This window comes from Rhipicephalus sanguineus, chromosome 8, assembly GCF_013339695.2.
Source record: "Rhipicephalus sanguineus isolate Rsan-2018 chromosome 8, BIME_Rsan_1.4, whole genome shotgun sequence".
In the NCBI taxonomy this organism is placed as follows: domain Eukaryota; kingdom Metazoa; phylum Arthropoda; class Arachnida; order Ixodida; family Ixodidae; genus Rhipicephalus; species Rhipicephalus sanguineus.
In genome coordinates, this window is record NC_051183.1 from 101,797,825 (window position 1) to 101,825,164 (window position 27,340).

The window sequence follows — 27,340 nt, forward strand, 5'->3', positions numbered from 1 at the left end:
CATCGGGTCCAGCAGATGAAGTTATCTTTAGTGAGTCATTTTGACAATACCTTCGGGTGAAAATGCGATCTCGGGCATAATGGGGTGATTCATGAATGGAAATTGAGGAAGGTGATTATGAACTTCTTTGGTAAAAACAGAGGAAAACAGAGAATTTAGAGTGTCCGCGACCGCGATATTGGGAATGGCATTACTAGTGTCGTCTTCGAGATACACAGATGATTTACGCTCTTTTCGGATTGATACTTTTCCAGAATTGTTTTGAGTGAGTAAGCAAACGTTGAGGCAGCGTGAAATTGAAAGACGAGCGTTTGGTCCGGGCTAGAGAAGCGTCGTATACCTTAGCTGTAGTGCGATATTTTGCCCACACGCGCGAGTCGTCAGAAGTGTTTGCTTGCTTGAAATCCCTATTTTTTATTCTTCAGCCTCTTTAGCTTACGGTTAAACCAGGGTGACGTTGCACGCTCTTTAATGGAAATTGTGGGAATGTGCTTTTTGATAAGCTTGTGCATTTCTGCTTTAAAAAAGGACCAATTCGTTTCAACGGAACGTGACGAGAAGTCCACTGATGAAGAATGCCAGAATTCATTTAGTTCCCTGTTCATACTTTGACAATCTCCTTTTTCTTAAAGAGTTAGCATTTCTTTAGCTTTTGGGGGACGATTAAGTCTGCACTGGAATGATCCGTGTATGACTACATGGTCACCTATTCGAGCAAGGTAAGTTAGAGGGGGTATGTTTTCAGGATGTGGCGTAAGTATCAGATCAAGAATGTTCGATGAATGAGTGGGCTGTCGAGTGATGGATGTAACAACTTGAGATAAGCCAAATGATAAGCCAAATGTGCGACTTGTCGCCTGAAACCAATCAAAACGCACGGCCAATGTCGTCCCTCCCACGTGAGCAAGCGTCACTTCCGATCACAAAGCTGGCTGCTGTGTGTCTCTCTAATAAAAACAATGCGGTTTCATCACTGAAATAAAAGTATAAGAGCTTTGTTTTTGGCGTTCCCACTCGCGCAACGATATCGGTGAATTTCAGTTCAAGACGAAGTGATGAAAACTACGCGCTTAATTTGTGTCACAGGGCCTCTCGAAAGGAAAAACTCGAATGAGCATATTTGTTATTCCTGGTGCCCTGACGGCACGTAGTCCTGGAAAGATTGTTTTGTACACGGCACAAGCCTCTCAAAACGAGTCATATCTGTCAACGACAAGTAGTCCTATGCATATCAGTGCGACAATGATTTAGCACGAGAGCCAAATGCGGGCACGACTTACACGCAAGTGCTCAATTTATCAGTGGACCCGCCTGTAGTATATCCTGATAAGAAAAATATAGAAATCCGCCACGTTGGTCTAGTAGTTATGGTGCTCGACTGCTGACCCGCAGGACGTGGGATCGAATCCCGGCCCCTGCGGCCTCATTTCTGATGGAGGGGAAAATGCTAGAGGCCCGTGCACTTTGATTTAGGTGCGCGTTATTTAACCCTTTGAGACGCTTTGTACACAATTGTGTGCATTTGTGTACAAGCTAATTGTGTGAACTAGTCCATATCAAAGAGCAAAATACTATGCGGGTTAGATTGGTTGAACCTCCTGTGTAATAAATCGTCCTCATTTAACCTACTTTTGCAGTATACTGTAGCATATCATCACTTTGGTGAAGGCACTACCGTGTTCGACGAGTCGTCGTTAGACGTTCCGCATTCTGTGAGCCATATCGAAAGAACAATTTCTCTTTGCCCGAAATGAATATAACAGGACGTGAATAACTTCAGGATAAATAGATATTTAATTGCAATTCAATTCAGGATAATTACTGTAGAGCACATATATCTGGGTATTATCACACGATATTTTGTCACAGTAGAGTATCCAGTGCCGTATAATAACGTTGTCTACATTTGACGCACTTACAGACTGTTCTTCATAGTTGGCGTCTGAAGGGGTTAAAGAAACCCAGATGGTCCAAATTTCCGGAGCCCTTTACTACGGCGTCCCTAATGATCATATCATGGTTCCGAGACTTTAAATTACAACAATTATATTAAAGAAAATAGTAAACAATATCACAGAACTACTCTCAATTGCACATCAGATGTGCTTTTTAGCTTCTTGCATCAACAGCGGCCGCCACATCATCACGGGCGGTGGCACGTAAAGAAATTACCGGCGAGCGCTCTCTAACCTGATTCGAAATGTATCAAAACCACAGCAGGGGCGCTATGCAGGATGGCCCGAGCTTTTCAGGAACACGAGTGCGCTCCGAGGTCGCACTACGGCGGACATAATAGGAAGACACTGCGGAGCGCGATTTAGCAGCGTTGATAAAAGCTGCTACAAGAACGAGAATGGCGTCATAAACACATGTGCGGCATTTGCGGCGTTTTTAAAGACTCTTTCTTCGGGAACTTAAACGCAGAAATTTTGGTATGTCTGTTGCTTACCGCCCTCCCATCTTCTTCACTTCACTTGCTTACCTCCCACCCATCTTCAACTGGTACGGCTGTTTATACTTGTGAACGTTGTCGATCAAAAAGTAAATATTACGCATATCTGAGGCGCAACATCACTAGGTATGTATTAGGTGGTGTGTTCCTTTAATAGAAAATACATAGATACGTAATTCTCAAGACCCTAGTTTCTTAATCTGTGCTGAAAATGCCATGCGATGCGCGCCGACGAACGCCCACGGAGGTAGAAAACCCTCTGCACAAGCTCATGTTTCCCGACGTATTGCCAGATGGCGTCCATATCTCACGCAGCGTCGAGTTACTGTATATGCTATCTTTAGGTAGCAGAGTGGCGCATCTGTCTTCCACACGCCGCTAGCAACCGTGCGTTGCGGAGAAGCTTACCCTCGGGCCAATTGTAGTTTTCGACGATGCCACTGCAGCGAACTGAGTCAAATCTAGACATCGATAGTGAATATTTATCGCCGGTCTTCGACACGCCAGACATGTGAATTGCCGACTCGGTAGGCATGTCGGCTGCACAAGCGGAGTGTTGCTTCACAACATAGCTGTTGTTGCCAGCCAGAACTATGCGCAACTCTGCTACCTAAAGGTAGCATATACAGTAACTCTAATGCAGCGCCTCCTCTATCGTCTTTATATGGCATTTGCAGCAGAGCACGCAGATACGCGGCCATTTTTTTAAGAAACACCGCGTGCGAAAGCGTCAGCGCTGCCACTCAGTCAACATTTCAATGATGCAATAACGTCAACATGATTGTCGCACTATCTTTCTGCCTACTGAACTGCGCTCCTTCCACAGGCGCGTTCGTGGGCATTTGACCTCTTTCGGGCAAGTTCTTTCGTTCCACCTGCAGCACGGAAATTTCCACCATCGAAGGCAACAAGGGCGCATACGCAGCACTCTCTTGCAGCTCGTTTAGCTTCTCCCGAATAATACAGTCAAATGAATGGGCAGGTTACTGCTACTTGCATTAGGCATCCGATGATTTTCCTGCAGTAACGAATCGGTAGGAAAAATGCCTTCACAAACAAGTTAATGGTAACATTTCTCACCGCAAATACCGCCAGGGGTGCTTGCTTCATGGCTGTGAGTGGTACGTCGTGAGCGCGGTGAAATTAAACGCGAGACATCGTAGCCACGTCATGATATAAGCTTTAGTTCTTCGTGCGTGTGTGCATAGTCTGTGCGATTAAGTTCATAGATGCATAGTGGCAATCGCTGGCGTTGCGGGGTAAGCACTGCTCCTCGGCAAGAGCAAACGTGGCGGGCGGAACCGATCTTCTCCGCGGGCGTCTGCCAATCAAACTGATTGACGCGCGAACTCGTGCACAGACTCGTTGATTATGAAGAGGCATCAGTTCCACTCGTCACTGTCATAGTGCCGGTGCTCCTCTCAAGCGTTTCATGCGGTGGACGCAATGCAGCATCTTCTTTGCATATAAAATAATTTTGTCAGCTTGCACAACTTGTGAAACGCTAGAGCCATCGGAGGAGCTTGTGTTCACATAGCTTCTTCCAGCTTTTTACGTGGCTTGTCTATTCAGTCTGCTCGGTCTGATTCGGAGTGAAGACCACGTTAGTTCGGTCTCAATATTCATGGTGTTAATTAGCGAGATCTTAATTAGCATAATGCTAAATAATTATGTCTTAATTTGTTGTTTTAGGTAGCATGTCATTAATTACTCATGTTTAATTAGCGCTGTTTAATAATATGATATCAATTGCCATAATTCTAATTACACGATCGTAATTATCGTATTCTTAGTGTTAGGGTCCTAAGCAGCTTGTCATTAAATAATGTGCCACTAATTACCGTCGTACTATTTCAAGTGACCTTAATTAGGTTGGTCTTAGCATTATACGGCTTCGTTGGCATGGTCTTAGCAAGATGTTAGCATGAGCTGGCTTAATTAGCTTGGCCATAGCATTTCCGCCAGCGAATGAGCTAATCAACCGGGCTCACGTGCTCGGGGAGGGAGCAGACGATTAATGAGAGTACGAAGAGGGTGCGCGCCGGCCGAGCAACGCGCTAGAATATACAGGCCGACCATGATTCCACAGGCGTCCTCGGCGATTAGCTCCGTCTGTGGTGTTGTGACGCGTTCAGCCGGAGCTAATCCCACAGGCTGCGGTGCTGATTATTCTAAAGGATACTTAGTGCGGACATTAAACGCTTGAAAAGGAATATAAACAGCCCGCACCTCTAAAAGAATACCGTTAGTAAATGTTTCTGACACTTTTCTTGCACGGATTCACTTCTGCACTCAGGGGAACGACAAACAATTGAAAGAAGATGCCTCGGTTTGAAGACACCACCCAAGGTTGTCGACCTCCCTTGACGTGACGCCGCGTTCCATCGTGACCAATGGAACGCAGTGCGCGCTGAGGGATGGATTACGCCTTTTTGATACTGTTGTTAGCTCGTCAAAAAGGGGGTGTCGCCAGAGCTCAGAATGATTCCGACTTTCGCTAAACTCGGGCCATTCTGCATAGCACCCCAGAAGCATTATTTGTGAACTCATGGTGCGCAATCGCACTGCAAGGGCGTTGTAATTGATCTGCGCCAGCAATTATTACAGTGTTGTGAGAAAAATGGGCAAATAAAAAATGAGCAAATAAAAGAAAAGTGGGAAGGTGTAGTCGTCGCCAAGAGATGGCGACACGAACTCCTTCATTTATTTGTTATTTCAGTAAAAAAATAGAGAAGGCCATCAAAAAAGTTGGTTGATCCCTCTGTCATAGGAATTGGTATAACACGAAACTGAAACGTGTCGTCACAGAAGTAGTTGATTGCTTTAGTGCATTGGTATATCAGAGCTTGTATAATGTCTATTGTTGTTTCGCTAATGTAGCACCGGCTGATGTGGGCGCACTCACGTTGACGCCTAGTGACACATCTCCGTACCGACTACTAACGCCCACGATCATGATTTAACCCTCGTGGTAGCTGAAGTTCTTAACATATAGGCACCGTCCACTGACCAGAGGGAGCTGCGTTGCTCGCACTGGCCCGTCCCAAGTTCGCTGACATTGGCCGTTAGGGGCAAGCAGAAAACAGACGCGCGCACGCGTCCCCCGTGTAGCCCGGCTACAATCCGCCCACTCATTCAGGGAGGGAGACGCGCGCATCGCGTTCCATTTCGGCCGATCCCGCCTCATTACTGCTTTTTTTATCCGCTATGCTCTGCGTTCTGGCGCTGCAGTCGCACTAGAAAACTCGACTGTACGGTGCCTATACGTGGACACCACATATGGTGAATCCCGCGCAAATATGGCATCAACAAGCACATAATAAACACTGATACTCGGTATGTGCTCCTCCAAAGCGTTCTGAAACCAAGGAGGTTTAAAAAAAATCACAGCATATCCACGGAGTGAATGATGATGAGTGGGCAATGCTGCGGAGGTTCATCGGTAAACCGTGAATCTTCCGTGAATTCTGCCCAGTACATCATCACCGACGTGAGATGGGGCGCGTTTATACTAAAGGTTCGATGAGTTATGACGACTTGCAGCTCACTTTATTTTACATGTACGCTGTGAATTTTCATTGTTTAGAAAACCATTGCTTTAGAAAACATCTGGCGTCTTTCGTTAAGCAGCTGGCGTCTTTTCGTTTTGCTTTAGAAACATCTGGCGTTCTTTCGTTTTGCTTTTAGAAAACATCTGGCGTCTTTCGTTGGTTTATTTCATCAATCAACGGCGTTTTGAACAAAACTTTTATTGTTTAATCACGCACAGGAGAAATCTCACCAGGTACTACCTTGGAGGTAAACAATGGCTGCTAATGGGAATGAGAGACAGAAGAAGTCGGCTTTTAGCTAACACTTCTACTTCTACTAACGTTTCCTACTGGAACATGCCAATGGCTGCTAATGGGGAATGAGCGACAGAAGAATTCGGCTTTTAGTTAACGCGCACGCTGCGAATTTTTTATTGTTCAACAACGCACAGAAAAAATCTCCCACCGGCACCTTGGAGGTCAAGATCTGGTACTAGCGTTACGACTGGTTACGCACTACTACGACTACGAGGGACGAACGGGTGCCGCTTTAAGGAGCTTCGCCCCTAAAAATTCTGGATTGAAAGCCCTCGAAACACCTTGCCAGCGAAAGTGAAGCCAGCTTTTGCCCACCAAAGAGCTCGGAAACTTTCTCTTTTCTGGTGGTGCCTACTTAGAGATCAAATGGCTATGATCTGTTAGTCTAAATACTACCTTAATTAAATAATAAAAGATCGTTGTTGCCGACAAAAGTAACCCGTCGAGAGGAGTATTGGCGATTTATATCTAATAAAATTTGCCAAGACTTTGATGCTTATTTGCGAAAACTAGTAAAACAAAGACACACTTGCAGCAGTATCTGACCCGTAAAAGTTGCCACATTAAACTTCTCTGAGTGCGTGGAAAAGGCTCGCTTTCCTTCGCTAAACGCCGATGGTTTATCGTGCCCCTACTAAGATGGCGGGCGCATCCGCCATCTTTTGGTGGGCACGGCTTCACTACTGCGCAACAATCGCCACTCCAGCAAATTTAGACGCGAAGTATCTTAAGGCCGAGCTCAATCCGGTGGTCGTGGTGTGCGGCGTGACCACCCTTACTGCGCATGCGCCTACCCTCTCCACACACCTCTCCACTCCCCCTCACCATTCCCCATATCCTCTACCCCTCTCACCCTTCCCTCCCCATTCACCATCTCTCCTTCCCCTCTCCACTCACCCTCTCCCCTCCCCATACCCCTCTCCACTTTCCCTCTCCCCTCCCTCTTTCCACTCTTCCTCTGAAACGCGGGCTAGACATGCCGAAATTCTCTCCTGCGCAACGCCGCGATGAGCTCGAGCGCATGCGCGTCCCCTCCTTTTCTCTCTCCTCTCCCACGCTGCCCCCCTCTCGCCCGCCTGTCGACCACGTTCCCCACTCGCCCTGTGAGAATTAACGGCCAGGCTAGATGGAACATACGACGCGCGCAGCGTCCCTCTTCGCGTTCCACGACGCGAGGTCGGTAGTATGCCCAACGAACGCCAACGGAACGCGATCGTGCAAATGCTCCGGCTTCGCATCGCCTCATGGTCCCCTTTAGCGGGAGATGGTGTAATTTTTTAGGGGCGAAGCTCCTTAAAGCGGCACCCGTTCGTCCCTCGTAGTAGTGCGTAACCAGTCGTAACGCTAGCACCAGATGTTGACCTCCAAGGTGGTGCCGGTGGGAGATTTTTCCTGTGCGTTGTTGAACAATAAAAAATTCGCAGCGTGCGCGTTAACTAAAAGCCGAATTCTTCTGTCTCTCATTCCCCATTAGCAGGCATTGGCATGTTCCAGTAGGAAACGTTAGTAGAAGTGTAAGTGTTAGCTAAAAGCCGACTTCTTCTGTCTCTCATTCCCATTAGCAGCCATTGTTTACCTCCAAGGTAGTGCCTGGTGAGATTTCTCCTGTGCGTGATTAAATAATAAAAATTTTGTTCAAAACGCCGTTGATTGATGACATAAACCAACGAAAGACGCCAGATGTTTTCTAAAAGCAAAACGAAAGAACGCCAGATATTTCTAAAGCAAAACGAAAAGACGCCAGCTGCTTAACGAAAGACGCCAGATGTTTTCTAAAGCAATGGTTTTCTAAACAATGAAAATTCACAGCGTACATGTAAAAATTAAAGTGAGCTGCAAGTCGGCATAACTCGTCGATCCTTTAGTATAAACGCGCCCGATCTCACGTCGGTGATGATGTACTGGGCAGAATTCACGGAAGATTCACGGTTTACCGATGAACCTCCGCAGCTTCGCCCACTCATCATCATTCACTCTGTGGATATGTGATTTTTTTTAACCTCCTTGCCTGAAACTCGAAGAGAAACGCTACGCACGTTGTGCCTTCCCTCCAGCCCGGCAGTTAATTCTCACAGGGCGAGCGGGGAACGCGGTGCGACAGCCAGGCATGCGTCGGAGAGCTATTTGTCGATATGCATGGACGCTATGAGCGAGGCTTCGGCTGAAGCCACCACCTCACGGTGTGCTAAACGAACTTACACTTCTATTGGAAACACACCGATTGGGATGGTCGCAGCAACGGCGCGTCTTTCTTTTTTTTTTCGAGTCTGGTGGCACACATGTCATCACACCGTAATAAAGGGGACGCTCATAGCATCCATCCATCCATCCTTGCAAGAGCACTGTGAGAGGCAAGTGTGAAAAAAAAGTCACAGTTTCGCCGCAACGCCGAAGCAATGATTGCGATAGCAATAAATTGTAATGTACCGCGTCGCTCGAGCCCAAAGGACGCACGAAAAGAACGCACACAGGACGAGCGCGAACTAATGCGTCACAGATCGACACTTGAAGCGCACTGCTCAAACATAAAGCAGGACGCAAGAAACAAACGAACAGGTACACACAAGACGAGCGCGAACTAATTAGCACAGTTGTTACTTATTTCTGTTTGAACAGCGCGCTCCTTTCACAAACGCGGCCGCTGCAGCGAGCGAAGCGAAGCACCCCACCGGCCGCCCCTTCTTTCCTCGAGATAAGCGCACGAAAGCGACGACGCCCTGTAGAGCGAACAGCAACGGCGTTCGCAGGGGCGGGGCGACGATCTTTAAAGCGCGCAATACGCGCGCACGTCGCGCCATCTATGTGGTCACTAAGAAAGCATGCTGAATTACATGGTATATATAAATAGCTCGCCGTTAGCAGGCTCAGAGACAGTGCTGTCGTGGCCTAACGTCTAACGCGGCGGGCTGCAAAGCGAGAGGTCGCCCGTTCGATTCGGCGCGTCGGAAAGAATTTCTTAATGATCTTTCTTTGTGGCCTTTCTATATATATACATACTTATACATATACGGTGAATGACGGCGACGGGGACGGACATTTTCCAGCCGAGAAATACGTCATGAAAATCTTGGTGGACCCCGGCATAAAACACTTTCGTGTTAAAATGCTGTCCCAAGTCACAGCTAAGAAACCACTGAGTGTATCGCCCGTTGGTCAAAACAATGAGGCAATATAAAAGGTAGACCATTGCTTTCCACTCCCCTGACGCTGTTGTAAATATTCGAGCGTGAACAAGTCGACTCGTGACAGGACGCATGCCAGGCAACTTTTCTGTATTAGAAGAAGAAGCACTGTTAAGAACACGTGGCTCGTCTGCATGAGTGCATCGGATGATGCGCTCATCATAGTAATTGTCCGAGGAATTAAAAGTATTAATACGTTTGTTTGCCAGGCGGTCACAGATGACAAACATATTCATGAGTTGCGATGGAAGTGGTGAGGCCAGACAATGTCGATCCCTTTTCAGGAGAAGAAATGAAGTAGCTTGCAGTTGTCGGCATAGCGTACATACGCGGCCGCAAATTAAAAGTTATGTTTGGGGACGCGACCTCGTTTGGGGACAAGAACTTCGGAGGCGCGTCCCACGCCGCGTGTTTCTTCAAATGGCCTGAAACTCAATGTGCACACTCGTGCACGTTTCCTGATTGGACAACTAGCGGTCATTTACCTTCATTGTCCTGCGGATTGCTGCAGAGGATCACTTTGCTAGAGACACTACCATGTCAGACGATCGTTCGACGTGCCGCGTTCCAGGACTAACGTCAAGAGTACTTGTTTTCTCCACCCGAAACGAATACAACCTAACAAGAAGGTGTGCATGCTTTTCGGGCCTAATATTTCGTCATCAGTCAGCATCAGTCAGCTCCTATGCAAGCATAGGAGCCGAGTGATGGCAGGGTAATTAGATAATTAGTTACACGCTAATTACAATTAGTTACTGAAATTCGGACAAAACAACGCATTCCTTTGTTTTCTTTCTTGGAATGTAATAGTGAGCGTCTTGAAATTATGCCACGCGATTTTGACGCGTTTTCAGAGAGTGCATTCGTGACTGAAGGGGATAGGCAACAGACTACGGCTACTTGCATGGTTTGGACCTGAAGTGAAGTGGCTTGCGAGCTGCAGGACGGAGACGAATACGAGAAGCTGAGATTTGAGTTTGAAAACAGGCAACGCTTGAGTCAGAAGCTGTCTAGAGCTTTTGTTGAATGTTATTCTTTACGCAGCTCCGTAAGCCGCTCACTATGCATGCGCGCTATGAGCGGTGCTTTGGTGTTCATTAGGGAGTCAGTTTATTATGCATTTCTCTGAACAACAAAGAGCTGAGTAGTTGGTAGTAGAAGGAGCTTGATGTGGGCGAGTTGGTGTCGCGATAGAGCCTGAGCATGTGATGATGTGACGTGCGTTTCTTACATGCATAAGTATCAGTGTTTCCTGAAATAAACTTCAGTTGTAAGTTTGCGCTTGTCTGTTTAAGTGTTCCTTTCTTGTCCTCATGTGTTTTGCGCAACGTTAAATTTTCCAGTAGTTGGTAAGTATTTATTCCAAAACACAGGGCGTCCAAACACGGACAAACGAAATAAGTCGAGATACTATAAAGTCCGAATAACGCTGAAGAAGCGCAGAGCGACAGAAAATAAACAAGGAGTAGGCGGAAAAACTTAACTGGGCATGCGCAGATAAGTTCTTGTGCCTTCTTTTCTGCCGCTGCGCGCTTCTTTAGGGTTTAGCCGGCGTTCGTGAGGCAATGACTTCATTCTCGTTTTCTTCCTTTCTTTCTTTCTTTCTTTCTTTCTTTCTTTCTTTCTTTCTTTCTTTCTTTCTTTCTTTCTTTCTTTTAGAATGATTACTTCTTTGCTTGATCCAGTATTATAGAGGGATGTTTTCTAGTACTGCTTTATTAAATTTGCGTTCCTCAGCTACTGAACGTATTGTGTTTGAGCACTCAAGCATAGAGAGGCATTCTATTGTGCGCTGTGCGCTCACATGCGCCCATGTTTATAATGGACAATTATTAAACAAATTGCCGAGGAAATAACGAGTACTACACAAACACTTTATTACCTTTAATGTTTCCGGAAGAATAAACCGACTCAGCAAACATCTTCACACTGTTGAGCAAGTTGTAGTGCACCCCTATACAGTGGTTGTTTTCAAACGCATTTTTTTAACACGAAAGTATATTATGCCGTGGTCAAACAAGACTTCAGTGACGTATTTCCATCACGCAAGTGATTACGCTGAAAATGAGCACGATTACGTGGCACAAAAAAGAAGTTTCATCAACAGGAATGGAACCCACGACCTGTCGGTCCTCGAGGACAGATGCCGGGCGCACTATCGACAGCGCCACGGTCACAGACTCCGGAAGCGCTACAAACGCGCTCTTTATATCTCACACTTTCTTTTCACAGTGCTCTTGGTCGGCGGGGTGCTGTCGCCGTTTGGGAGTGGTAAAGTAGTGCATTATGACGGTGGCCTCCACGATTAGCTCCTACAAGGCATCGTTCCTGCGTGTCCGTCCCATTCGGCTTGTTTCCAATAGAGTGCAATTTTGTCAGTCTTAAAACACCGTGAGGTGGCGACCTTAGCCCAAGCCTCGGCCTCTCTTATAGCATCCATCCATATTGGAAATATGCGGTGGCGGCGGACAACTACGGCGCCAAAAACGGCCTTTGTTCTGGTCTCATAACAGCTGTCGCTGGCACAGAAACCGTCGAATAGGTCACCTTTTGTCCCCGAGCCGAGTACTTTAGCATTACGCCAGGCTGACACATGTTTTGCTTTCTGTAGAATAACTAGCCAATATACTAATGTGGAATGCCGTGTAGATGGAAGGACGCAAGCCAACATAAAACATAACGACAGTTCATTACCGTAGTAGCAGCGGCGGGGCGTGTATACCGACGCTGCGCTCAGTCGTGCAGTGAAGGAAGGATAACTTCCGAGCATAACAGCTTGGTTTTATAGCCATCGTCGGTGACGTAAGCCTCAGGTAACGCTGCGGTGGCGCTGTCCCTGATCGGAGGCGTGGTGTAGCATACAGCCGTGTCAGGCCGTTCTAACTAGTGATGAGGCGGAGGCTGCTCCTGTTTGTGCGCAATGTGTCGCCACACTAATATACCGATAGGGTTCACGTTTGTATGTCGCATCACCGAGAGATGTGCTATCTTCACCTGTACTAAAATTTGCATATTTATTAAACATAAACAAACTGCTGCCGGTAACGACTGGCACTTCGGTAATGGCAACAACGCTAACTTTCTTTTACAATTCAGAACGTAACTCCAAAAAAATATCAAGTGGACCGAAGGGCAAGTACATTTTACCTGCTGTTACTGCCAAGTTTTATAGCCGTTTCTCTTTCTTTCCAAAAGACGACATGTGCAAAGGGTGTATGTCGACTCTAATCTCATACGATGAATACGCGTGCGCAACTGATTGAGTATTGTGATGTTTTGCAGCGCAACGTACAGCACGGCCGTGCTAGCGCACTTATCTGACGCTGTATCATCAGCTACAACTACATACATCTAGGCCGAAAACGCGTGCAGTGCGCGGGAAAAATATTCCATCATAATGGTTCAGTAAGGCGTACGCACTGACAAGTCTGTGTTCTCGCATACGAGTCAGAGAAGTGCAGGCGAGTGCTACCGGCGGCTATCGGCGACCAAAGGCGTTTGCTACAAGCGCGTCGCATCGATGTCCATCGCGTCTTGTGCGGACACCGTACACAAAAAAAATTACTTCATTACGGTTAGCCGATGCCACAGCTGTGCTGTAATGTCATTCGTACTCGTCGTAATCGTGTATCCGGAAACCCAGAAGTGCCGATGATACGTAGACGAATTCGGTCTGTACGCTATGCCAAAGGTTTGGTGGAAGTCATGGTGGTAGAATATGATGGCGGACGTCATACATGGTGGGGCTTGTCTCGACTCTGGCCGAGGGTAAATGTTTGTGCATTTTAGGTTCGTATATATTTTGATTAGTTACCTTAAAGTGCGGCTGGGGTGAGTGAGTGTGCAAGAGTTCCCACAGTTGCATTTCTAGCGTGGCGATATCAAGTGACGGCTGTTTTCTGGTATACCCGTTGGAGGTGCAATTACGAAGCAAGAGCTAATTTACACATCGAGGATGTGAACCTGATATACGTTCGCGCGCAAAATGTTAACATTCACGGCTCCTGTGCTCCACAAAACATGAGACGGTTATTACGCCGCATGAATAAAAAAGCATGCGAGAACGCGTAACAATCGGTGTTGGGTTCTTTGTAATGTAAGCATATTTTTCTGCACATTCAACGGGAAAACATTACAAATGACAGTAATTTTTCATGACGCCATATGCACTTCCATCATGCGGCCATCATCCACCACGCTTTCATATTGCCGCCGTCGTCCACCTTGTTTACCAATCCATCCACAAAAACACGTTTTGCATGGACGTCATTAGCCAGCATTTTCCATGTAACACGAAGAGAACCTCGCCACCACCACCACCATCTGTCACTACTATCTCTTCCACTCTCAGCATCTTCCTGCTTATCCGCTAACATTTCCCCCCCTTCCTCTATTCTTTCCATCTTGTTCAATATTGTTTTCACCATATCTACACACATTTCCAGCATCCGCGAACCTAGAACTTTCTGTAGGGATGGTGTTTGTGGGACGACCAAGACAGCACTACAAGAGACACGCACACATCATGTGCAGGCGTGCGCGTGTGCTCGTGTGTGCCCTAAGAATTCTCGTAATTGCGCACAACAAACGTGTTGGACAAGTCAGAATCAGTCTCGGGTAAGGCCTCAACTAACGGATATATATTTCCAACTTAGAAATAGTGGCCATCCTTGAATAAACATAGTCGTACCTGTTCTTCACACGCAAATTAAGGATAAAAAATTATTCTGTACACAGTAAGCAATGCAGTCCGAAAAAAAAATGTGCTAACGGTGTTAAAATACTCCTGGCGATGGCCCAATTGTCTTCGGTGAGTTCAGACGCTTGTAATTGCAGCATGAAAGTTATACAAATGAATTTTATAATTGCATTGACTTCAGTCATGGCGTTATTTTCTTACCACAAATATATCCACGAAAGAAACAAGTCATTTATTGAGTATTTTTTGTGGAAACAAATTCCAAAAGGCTTGATTTCTTGCTGGCTATCCACAGACAGGAAAGCATCAAGAACGATGTAAAAAGGAGACCACCCATGAAGTAGAGCACACCATCGTATGATCCGATTGTGTCTCGAAAGTGTCCTGCGGAAAAGCGTGGTAATATTGAATATCATTGTTTTGTCCCTCAGCATATTTATTTTCATTCGTTATCGAAGTAGTAAATGTTGTGTGTCACATAGACGAATTCTCACAAAAAGTCAATGTCCAACCTTACAGCAAGTTGCTTTACTAGTTAAAGTGGATATTCGGGCGAGTGAATACCAAATTTTTGGAATGTAAAAACTGTGAAAAAGACGGGAAATCAATAAAACGGTGACTATACACCAGCTGCATTGAGTGTTCGTATTCAATATTTTCGGTTGTTTTAAATGCTTACTATGTGTGTTAGGCGGTTAATAAACATTGAACGTAAATAGCCAACTGGAAAACAAGCAATCGTTGCTCCAGTCTTACGTTGAGCTGTCATTTACCGTTCTTGATGACCTGCCACAGTAAGCGACTCGGAACCTTCGGCTTCGAAAACACCAGTTGCAGCAAGAAATTCTTGTCGTGGTGGCCCAGAGGCTATAATGCATGGCTGGCTAATCGCTCTGACAACTTTAGACTACCAATGGCACTGGCTGGCCAGTTTAGTTGACTAAGAAAATCATGATGGTGCATAGTACTTTTTCAGGAGGGTTAAAGAAGCATAAATAAACATTACTAAGTCTCGCTTTGCTTTGTTGCCCCTATGTAATGTGTTGTTTGAAAATGTCATATTCATTTTAGGCCCAGTCAATGAAACACTCACCAAAACTTCGTATTATTGCACCGCTGCACTGTGTCTTGATGCAATCTACGCAAATGCTTTATGATACTTTAGTACTGTGTGTATGTGGGGGAGGGTGCAGAATGTTTTTCTAATAAACCCTTGTGCATGGAAACTACAATAGGTTGCAATAATGCTATTTGGGGCTCCATTGTTAAATATATCAATAGCATATCAAATATTTAGCACGTATTTGTCTTGTTGACATCGGATGTGCGTGAAGCAAAACAAACAGCTCTCGAAAACTGAGATCAGCCAGGTTCGCCCGAGTGCAATATCATTTTCGCATCACGTGCGCTTGAATAGCCAAAAATTTACTCACTAGAAAACCAACAGACTTGAAAATGGCAATACAACATCAGTATGCGGGACCCGCCATAAGTCTTTTTGATGATGACACACGACTAGACGCGGAGTGCGGTGCGCTTGTTACGAAAAGGTATTTTAATCATGAGAAAAATGTGCTTTGTCTCGAGACAATGTCGTGCTCTTTATGACTATTGTCAGTTTATTTCCATAAAATAGCACGGCCCTTATGAATACCATACATAAACACTTCTACATTGATTTTTAACGTGTTTCTTAGTATACTGCAAAATTTGCATAATCTGCCTATTACACATCAGTACAATACCATCTTGTTGGAGAATAAAGAATAAAAACACCATTAGAACACCATGATCCTTTCGCGCAGCTATTCGCAAGTGGTGCTAGTTTCCTCATTGTATACTAAGGTAAAACTGTCCCAATGGCAAAATCCTTATAGTGTATGAAAAAAAATCCAATTTTTGTAGCTGCTGTATTCATGAATGTGTACACAAGGAATGTAACGTACTAAATCTACCGAATATTCACAATTGGTAAAGAAAAATAAATGATACTTCAACAGAAATTACTGTTACTTACCTAGCAATAACGGCGCCATGAAACCTCCCGTGGCGGTCAATCCTGCTGCAAATCCAAATGCAACGGGTAGATTCTTCACGCCTAGATCTGCTGCCATAGTTTGTGGAATAGCCACCATAATATAGCCCATGGGAATCCCGATAGCTACCACTAGCGTCGTGAAGGCGAGGTTTGAGTGAATGAATGGTAACGATGTGGCAACCACAGCGATAATTAGATAGCTTAAAGTCATTGTGGCGAAACGTTCGATCAAATGATTGTCTGTAAACAGAGGCACGATAATGCGGCCTGCCGCGTCTGTGACACAAAAGAGTGTGACAATGTGTGCTGCAGTCGCCTCACTTATTCCTCTATCCGTTGCGCAGTCTACGGCAATGTACAGTAGTGTATCGAAAAAGAAACAGTAGGAGAAGTATCCGATGGCGTGTACGTAAAAACGCGACATGGACAGAACCTCCTTGCAACTGTCTCGGATTGAACTAGAAAGTTGGCTTTGCATAGCGGAGTGGACCACGGGAGGCCTGCTTAGTCCATGTCCTTCAGAAGGCTCGACTTCCTGCTGTATTGAGAGGGTACCTTTATCTTCAATATGACCAGGTGATACCACGTCCAAGTTCTTTCTTCTGCGTGCTTTGTGTGGGTCATGTTCGATATTGTCTGGCACGACAGTCGTGAAACACAAGTCACCATTTTCCTTCTTTACTGAGCTGCCCACATCTGCTTGATGAACGCATAGGTTCCTTCGAGCAAGGTCTGAATTTTCAGAATCGCATGGTTCTTTTAAACTCTCGTGGCACCCTTTGATAGCTTCTGTGGATATATGTTTTCCACACAGGTTTGCTGGAATCAACACCACTTCGCTTCGCGCAACATCTGTGGCTTCTTCGTTTTCTACTACGTTAATACATTGTCTATGACACGCGGAATAGTTTGGTGCTGCTACAAAGCCATTTGCAGTGCTGATGTCCAGGCTGTGTAGATCAGATCTGTTCTCTTTCGTTTGATTCCCAGGAATTTCTTTTACGGATTCGAATGATTCCGTTACTCCACCAGAAATCTTTTTCGTACGCGTTGTTGGGGTGGTGGCTTTTTGAGTAGTAGGTTTTCGATAACCTGGCAATATTACGGATGAGCGATTTCCTTCGCAGGGTCTCAGAATTTCAGATCTATCCCTCTTTGACGCCGTCACTTTTGCATTCTGGGACCAAGGTGGATCTCGAAACAAGAACGCAATAACAGGGATGTTGAGCATCAACGCCCCAACGAGGGCAATAGATATTTTGAGGCCATATTCGTCAAGACAGTACTGGAAAATGTTCGTGAAGAAAAATGATGCACTAGATGATCCGGCGTGGGTAAGTCCAAGGGCAATGCCGCGTTTCTTCTCGAAATAATGACTGATTTGCACGATGAGGCAGGAAAGAAGAACTCCATGTCCGCATCCTGCATGGAGATTTGAGACATCAGTTTTTCTTTAATTCCGCGGAACGATCACACTGGTCCTACCTAAACCGTATTTAGTGGTGCATATAACGTGAGTGTCCAACAATCGTTAATAAACAAATGTGCCGAAAATATAGTTGCTCCTTCGCAATCTGCGACGAAAAATTCGCAAACAAGTGACATGTGCTGGAGCCGACGTTTCGACAAGCGGTCCTGTCTACTTCGAGCCTGTGACTGATTTCATTAGCGCTTGTGTGTATGTGCTTCGTACCCTCTCCTCAATCAAAACAAAAGAGGAGGAGAGGGCAACTGCGAAAGTTGGTGCGGAGGGGCAGGCTGGCGTGCCGAATTGAACACAGCCCCTTCTTTACGAATTTTTCATCGGAAGCTTACATCTTCCCTTCACTCCTGGCTTGTTTGTGGATTTGTTCGGCAGCCTGTAGGAGATCCGTATTCGGAATAGCAGAAAAGGCTAAAAAATAAATTTTATGTCAATGACGCTGAGTACAGGAATAAATTTTCGGCACATTGCAATGTTACTTGTTCACTGCTTGCCGGAATAATACAATGTGCAAAAATATAATATATTTTTTCGGCGGAAACAAAGTAATTGCCTAGCCCAAGTCTGTGGCACCATTCCGCTTCCGTCGTTGACGCCGTTTCTTTCAAAAAAGGAATTCGTTATCGAAGTCTATCCTACAGTTAATGGCGCTGAGAAGACGCTAACGAAGCATCTTCTCGCTTACCGCGAGAACACGATCGATGAGCGCTAAAACGCGCGAAGGGAAATTTAGGTGGCGACACCACCTTGAAATTTTCACACCGGCTAGCCGTGACATCATAGATTTTGACGGCGTCTGTTATGGGCTACCTAATTGCTTGTGATGAAAAGTCATTTACATATGGACAGAGGGATCTGACATAGCAAGCTCTTGAAAATTTGTTTTAACCGATGTGGCCAAAATACGCAAAAAGCCACTAAAAAATGTGGCGTCAGGCTGGTGTTGATGATATGCACAAGTTTCGGCGCAAAATTCAAACCACCAACTTTGACCTCCTCCTCCCCCACGTTCACCAAGTACATGCGACGCCATACTCCAGGAAACAAGGCTTTGGCTCCGCTACTCTCCTCTTCCGCATCCTGCTACCACGAGCTTAGAGGGCGTCATGCTACGCACGGTGCACAGCAGCCAGCTGATGGGTCTCTATCTCCTACGCAAATTCTACCCATCTTTCTAGCCTACCCCAGTTCTCCAAATTGCAAACACAAAGCCAACTTGTTACACACCATTTTCTTCTTCACAGACAAACCCTCACTAAAAAGATACTAACAGAAACATAGCGCAGTGGGATGACACAATGCTGAACCCTGATCCTGAATAGAGGAAGTGGCTAGCGGACCGGATCATAGCAGCGTCTGGATGGTCAGCGGTAATCTCGGAGTAGAGGGCCGCCGTTCTTGATGCTCGGCAGATGAAGTTTTCGCTCTCTCCCCCTCGTATTATTAACCTATGATTGTAAAATTAATTGTGATAAGGCTCTAAAAATAATTTATCTGCCTAAAATGATTTAAGGTCTCGCTTTACTGCCCTCTCCGTAAATTCAGAAAAACTGATATAAACATTTGTGCTGATGCACAAAAGGTCTTGCTTGAAATAGTGGTCCGTACAGGCCAGTGGAGGTTCTCCATCGCAAGACCGAATTACTTTTCTATGCACAAGCGATATTTCTTGAGTTGCTTTTGCGCTTGAAAATTTTGATATTTCAATGCCACAGCGTGTAGGCAACATACACAATCAGAATACACATTAGAGAAACAACTAGTCTACACGTAATTTGCAATCAAACGCTTATTCCTTCGCAGCCATATCTTCCTCCAGTTCTTCCATATTTTAATTTCATGCTTTCATTCGTCCATGTTTTAACTTAACTTCTTTTTCAAGTATGAACCGTGTCGTCATTCATGAGACCACCGCACATTTCAAATTATGAACTAGAAGCATCCCGCTCCATAAACACTCGTCGTATTCACATATGTTACATACAGATAAACATAAGTATTCGGGCACAGGGTGGAAAATGGAGCAAGAATATATTGCAGCTAACATGCTACATGCACACCTGCAAGGACGCCTATGGAGACAACTAAAAATGGTATTCCAGTTGCGAATGCAGACATAAGACATCCTAGAGAAATCAGTAGCCCTCCTAGGAAGGTGCTGAATCGCAGTCCGCATGCTTGTATTATAGGCCCAGCTGGAAGACCTGCGCAGTTTAACAGCAAGGGCAATTAGTCACTGCAGTAGCGACACGTCGGAACGTTATAAGAAGTAAGACTCGTAATTTTAGTAGCCATATGAATGGTGAGCGAGATGAATGATAGGAAGTTCCGCCTGCGTTTTATAACCTTGGGACCTTCTCCTCGATATTTAACATGCATTGTATAACATTTCGATGCCACTAATAAAGATTGATTGATTGATTATTAGATTTATTTATTTATTTATTTATTTATTTATTTATTTATTTATTTATTTATTTATTGAAACATGAGCTTGCTAAAAAAGCCGGTGTGCTGTGTCGTGGTCAGACCCATACGGTGTGGTTCCACCCATATGTTATCCGCGACAAACCGCCTGCAGAGTGTTGAGGTTGATGACTAACAGATCCCGTGGGTAGACCACTTTAAGTTTCAAAATAAGTTGCAAAGCAGGACCCCTCCGTACTTCTGCTCCAATAGTGCGGCTGTAGAATTATATCAGTGTATAACATTCAGTGCATTGAACTCTAGGGGCGTGTGTGCGAGAGGTTACAGCAGAGCCACCACGCGCATCAATGTAGCCAAGACGTAACTAAAACGTTGCTCGAATTTCTACGTGAACTTACTACAAATCCACCGCCCTTGACCACAAGAGACGCAACATTCCAACATAGCTGTCCCTCCCAAAGGCGAGCGCTCGCACACTCTTGAACACGAAGTCAGCTGCGCGGCATCCAAGTCATCTGCTTTTCTTCTTCCGGCCATTGTTCTTGTGCATCCCCGCCGCCTGCTTTTGTTCTTAGTCTCTGAGTGTTTATGGAGCTTGGCGGGCTGCATGACACTTTTTCGCCGCTATATTACGAGTTGGACTCTAGAGTACAGACCCGCCACGGTGGTCTAGTAGTTACGGTTCCCGACTACAGACCCGAAGGTCGCGGGATCGAATCCCGGCCGCGGCGACCGCATTTTTGGTGGAGGCGGAAATGCTTGACGGCCCTGTGCTTAGATTGAGGTGCACGTTAAGGAAGGCCAGGTTGTCAAAATTTCCGGAGCTCTCCACTACGGCATTCCGCATAATCATATCGTGGTTTCGGGACGTTAAACCTGAACTACTATTATATTAATCTGGAGGAGAAACTCGATCCGAAGAAATAAGATTTGTTGTGTTCGTATATGTATGCCCAGCGTAGCTGAAGCGCAAATGTTACAAGCCAGTCCAGAGTTTTAGTGAAATGGATATGGTTCAAGGCGGACTTTCCGTCCTAAGAAAAGCGGTTTTGTAGGATATTTTTCTCCCGCAAATAAGTTATCGCCTCTTATGAACTTTCACGAACTTTAGCCCAATGTTGGCAGCTGAGAACACCTCGGAAGAACGAGACTTCATTCTCAACAGAAAGGTTTTGACTATCACCGCCGTAACAGAGACGACCTCACTAACTTGTACCTGTGTCACAAGGGCGCTCCTGAACGGCCATCTAGCCGATGGACATCGAAAGTCCGGCTCGATGGAGTTGTTGCGCGGCTACACGGCAGTTTTGAACGGCCGTTGAGTGGTTCAGCCGTTTCTCACAAAACTTGCCTGTTGCTGTCGATTTTTACTTTCGCTTTCGTGTCACCCCAAGTTAAATATTATAAATTCACTTAAAGCACAAAAATATCGGTTATTTTTGTTTAAACATTTCAGTAAATATTTCATACTTAGCAATGTCGATACACCTTTAGCTTCTAAGTTGTTGAGCAGTTAAACTGTGGTGAGCGAGACCAGGTGAGAGAGCACAATGAAGAAGCGCATGTCACCGTTGTCTAGAGTATTTGAAGTTTGCACACTTGAAGTGGCCAAGATATATTCATAAACAGCTCATAATACTCAAGTATACTGCTTTTAAAACATAGTGGTGCGATTTTTCTATATCGCGAGTACGAGCGCACTGACAACGTTTGCGCGGCTTCCGCTTCCCTTGCTCAATGGCAATCGAAGTTTCGATGGAGCTGTGGGGTGCTCGTTGACTCCATGGACACTGACTGGACGGCATTCGAAGCGTCCTGTGTAAGTCTTGCAAGACCATTCAGTCTATAAACTACCCGTTGGAAGGCCTTTGAAACGCCCGTGTGATATGGGTATAAGATCCACTGAGAATGGAGAATTCTCTGTCTTAAAGTACGTTTGAAAAAAGGGGGAAGCTTGCACTAGAGGCGCAAGGCTGAGTATAATTGGGGCTGGTGGTCTCTTAGCTAGTTTAGGCTTGGCTCTCTTAGCAAGCTCAGTTAGGCCATACGAAAGTCAAGCATCTCGGGTGGGCTTAGTAAGATCACACACACGTCTGAATTAGTCTGTTATTAGCCTTAGTCTTAATCAGCCCCAATTGGACCTAATTTAGCCTATTTAGCTCTTGACGTTGAAGTTTATTTACAGTTTTGACAATACATGTGACATGAATTGTCATGGTGCCGGAACAAAAGGCGTGTTTATACACGCCTGACTAGGCTCCTGGCACCACGAGTACAGCAGAGAACAGCGGACAATTGCATAGAAAAAATAATAAGATACACACAGCAATATACACAGATATATGTGCATGTACAGAATTGTCACAATTACAAATGAGCAAGTTCAATACAGCATTATAAAGAGCAATAATCCGAATAAGTACAAACACAAATGAAGATGTATAGACATACAGTTTACAGTAATTGGAGCTAGATATTTTTATAGCACAGCAACAACAACTTGAGCTCGACTCGGTAAGTAGGAGATAGTATATTTCTGAGCACCGCTTCACTAGCCTCATTGGGAATTGGACTTAGATTTCATGTAATAATTGGGTTTACTTAGGTTTGGCTGATTTAGATTTATTTCTGCACGACTTCAATAGGCAATGCCATGCTCAGCTATGCATAGTCAGATTTCGCTATACTTACCTTGACTCAGCTTACTTGGCCTAATTAGCCTTCAGTAGCATACTTAGGCCATGTGAAACTTAAGTATCTAGGATGGGCTTGGTGCGATAACACACAACTTAATTATTGTTAATCAGGTGTAATCTTAATAAATACGAGTTAGATTTAAATAGGCTCAATTATGCTCGACCCCGTAGTACTATGTGGTGTCGTCTTTACCTTGGCTTCACAGCCTCGTTGGACATTCGACTTAGATTGTCCATTTTCTATGGCTCATACTCGTTACTGATGATGATAGTTTTCTGGTGACGCGAACCGGCATTAGAAAAAGCTTCCCAGCTAAGAGAATTTTGCATATAAACTAGATGCACTATTGCTTGAGTCGAGATTTCTTACTGCCGAGATGAGAAAATCCCCCGTAGACTGCAAACGGCATCGATGCTTGAGCACGCGTTGCTCCATACGTGGCCATTATCGAAGTGTAGATCAGTCCAGAGCATCGGTAGATAGGCGAGTACAACAGGTTCACCACAAAGCAGAGCACAGCGACGAACCAACTGTGCGTCCCATCCGGGCCCGTTGCTCGTGCGCAGCAATTTTGTCCGCCTCCTGAGACGTCCATCCGGTGGGAGAATTTCTTCACTACCATGGTGTTGCTTGGGTCACCTTCATGCGAATATAAGTCTGGTCACCGTCCTGTAAGAGAAACGTACATCGATATTTTTCGATAACGAGTAAACTGTGCCATGAGTATAGCTAAGCAAAAAAAGACAGAGAGAGAGAGACGAAACGGGGCCCGATGCTAGGTTTGATGGTAGGGAAGGGGGATACACAAGAAGTGAAAGTCAGGGATTCCAAGCGAAAATCCGCTCTCGACGTCGTAAATCCTTTCTTTTCTCCGGTCGCTTACATTCACGGATGTGGTTTTCTTTATGTGTGCATCTTTGATTTTTTTTTGGTATTTCAGAAGACACAGAGCATGTTGTATACAAGGAGCTTCATTCACTTTTATATTACAGCGCGTTTTTCCTGCGAAAGCTTGTGTTTTATTCAGTGCTGATCTTTAAGCGCAAGGAGATATGTGCCATCTGTGAAACCTCTGTCATTGAGTGTACCCGCTCAAACAACGCCATCTTAAAAAATAACTTTACTCAGGCATTCTGCGTGGTCATCAAGTGTACAACCACATAGGTACGCTACTACTTGAAAGTGCTTCAGAAAAAAGCCTCTGGTGGCACTATGCCACACGAGGAGTCGAGTTAACAACTGTCATATTGCGTTGCAGAAAGACAGATTCACAGCAGGCGTCAGAGCATGCGAACTGCGCAACAAGTGGGCGGTTCAATGCCTCCCACCCATACCGAAGGGGCTCAGCAACAAGTCATAACCATCAAGAACAACAGCATGCTCGCGTGTGCAGCTCCACAGATACGCACATTGTCTTACTGACGCGAAATGAGTACTTCACCACTTCTGAAAATGCTGCATTACGGCGTAGTGGATATTTCAGCCCTATAGTTGTAGTTCGCGTCCAAACCTATTGTATAACGCTTACAGACGTTTCTGTCCTCACGACACACTTGAGGCATCCACCTAGGAGCGAAGCGTACGTAACGAATGAGAAGGCAATGAGCCCTGGACCCAAAAACGCAATCACGTCTTAATCACAAAGGTGAAGCTTAAACGCCCTTCCAGTTTTAACGCCAAGGTGTCTGATGTGGGGGTCTACCAAGAAGCGAAGCAAGTAATTTCCAGTAGGTATAGTAAGGTCCACACTGAGAGGGAACGCGCGAACACGTGGCCGGCGACCCGCGTGGCGCAAACTGGCTGCGAGACTTGTAAACGCGGCGCATGCGCATGAAGGTGTAATGGCAGCGCTTGCCGCTGTTCGTCTACTACTTCCCGCTCATGCGTTTGGCGAGCACTCGATAGCGCTTTTGTTTTGCCGTGACGCGGTTCATGTAGCTGCCACTCTGCGTGCACCTCGTCGGGTAACCACATGGAGGATTAAAAAAAACTGTGAGGAAGCGCCACGTGACATTTTTGAAACCCAGCCAAAAAAAAACATGCTGGGAGATGAGCACCCCCACGTGATAGGCAAACGTTGAGTTTTACGCGTAGCGTCTCTGAAGGCCATTAACCCATGCATTTTGCTCCATGATGGCGTCGATGGCTGCGTCGTATCCTTTTCCCGTTCGTCCGTGGAGGCATCATGGGACGCAATATATACGTGCTGGCTCCCGCAGCTTGCATTATTTCGCGAGTGCGCCCATGGTGCATTGGACGCTCTTTCGCCTGCCGGCATCTCTATTTGCCACAACCAACCGCAACCTTCTTGTTCGAATCATCGAGCAGGCAAGATGCGCCCAGAATGCACATATCTTAAGACACGTGTCGGACGTTTTCAACCGAAAAAATTGACATCACTGAAAGGAAAAAAAAGCGATTCGTTACGCTCGTTGATCCCGTGCGCGCGTGTGACGTATTTTATGCCCCATTTTAAAAGTGAGGACACAAAAGCCCTTTCTAATCGGCAGGATCCAATAAGTAGGACAAGCAGCGTCTAGGGAACGAGCGTCCGAAATTAATGCACATTTACCTCGACGCACCAAGCTCACCGCGGCAGACAGCCGACGCTTGTCAACGTGCTTGTAACCCGGTGTCAACTAGAACCTACCGATAACCAAACAAGGCTCACTTCCCAGCAGGCAACGCACTGAAGACTAAGAGAGAAAGGAGAACAGACGAGGGACCAGCTTCGGGGGAGCTTGGCTTGTGCAAGCTAGGCGCGCTCCCTCCTAATTTTTTTTCCTCCACGGGTAACCAGCAGGCAGGGAAAAAAAGGTGCGGTTTGCTTGTTGTTGTGGTTTCCAGCCAGTTTTGATGCGATGTGATTCTCCGCCACAGCGGCCGAATTTGGACTGGGGGCGAAATACGTAGGAAAGCTGTCTCCTTATATTTAGGTGCACGCTAAGGGAACCCTTCTGGTTGGAATTAGTTCGAAGTCTCCCAATACGGCGCTACACCTAATCATAGCCTGGTTTTAGTTTTATCCCGCCTTTGTCTTTGATCGCGGTAACAAAACTTGTCACTTGCGTAACCCAGCGTAAGTGCTCACCAATAAGTTAGTCGGGAGCTTTCCACTTGCTGCTAGCACCAGCCGGCCGCTTTAGATAACAGACTAGGAAATTGATACCCTATGCAGGGAACAAAGAAAGTTTTCCTTCCAACCGCAGAAATATATAATGTCGCTAGCGCGCGCCGAGCCCTAGGGCACATAAGTAGCAGACGAAGTGGAACACTAACCGCCCTTGTGATTCTACCCGCATGTCCCGCGTTTCCAAATCTCGCCAGCAGTTAGCATTGCGCGCTCGCGTGTTCCCTCTAAGAGTGGACAGTAATGTACATGCATCCGTCCAAGCTACCTCACTAGCTCAAGCTAAACTCCGTCACGGTGCGGCTGCTGATATCCTACAGAATACCGTAAATGCCGATGCGGCGCTTTCATTCAAACAACGGCCAACAGGGCATTCAGTGACCAGGGGTAGATGCGCCCGTAACTGACACCGCCATTCGGGCCCTCAATGGAAGACTAGTAATTCATGGTGTTTGAAGGTCATTCACCATGTGAGAAAGCTTTCAAAATCATTCCTTGTGACATATTTGTAAAGCGCGGCAGCAGTGATTTACCTATATCAATTGTTATTTTTGTGACACAGCGTTTCGACATTGCCCCATGGTGTAAAAAAAACGATGTCTTGTTCTCTCGTTCGTCTAGTACTACGACACGGTGTCCCTACGCTTTTATAAACTTCGAAAGATATAGCGTTCTAAAATTTTTAATTTCATGTTGAACGTTCCTGATAAGTCTAACGCAAAAGCTCGTTTTCTCTCCTAATAGTTATATCGCTCCGTAAAAAAATCGTTCACCAGCTTCCAAAATAGTTCGGTAGAATAATGTGACGTGGCTTAATGCACCAACACACAAAAACGCCAGGCCTGCGCTGAAACCGCAGCACAGTCACAGCGAAAGCTGGAAGAGCGGCGTTTCTAGAGCCCGTTAAGCTCTCTTGGGGCTACAATACAAGCACACTAGAAAGGTACCCACTACGCCATAAATCACAATTTTTGTGAAGTTGGGAAGCACCTACTAAGCCATTATTCGTCATTCTGCGGAGAAGCGAAGCACCAGCTACACGTCTGTAAGGCATTATGTGCACTTTGTTGACGCGACAACTGATCACGATGAAGAATTATGGCTCAGCCCTTTGTAATGGGTTGGAATGTTGAAACGGCCCACCAGTTATGTAATTTGCATTGGGTGACGCCCGGTCGCTATTTCCCTCTCCCGTCATGCTGTATAACATACGTTGACGTTGGAGAGAGACGGGGGAACGGGGCGAAGAACTTTACTGAGATCCCGAGGAAATGGATCACGCGCTTATGGGCTTCCTTGGCAACCAATACAAGTCCACTTGCGAGGAACCCACTACGCTATAAATCATTGTAATTTTACTGAGACCCCGAGGAAGTGGATCATG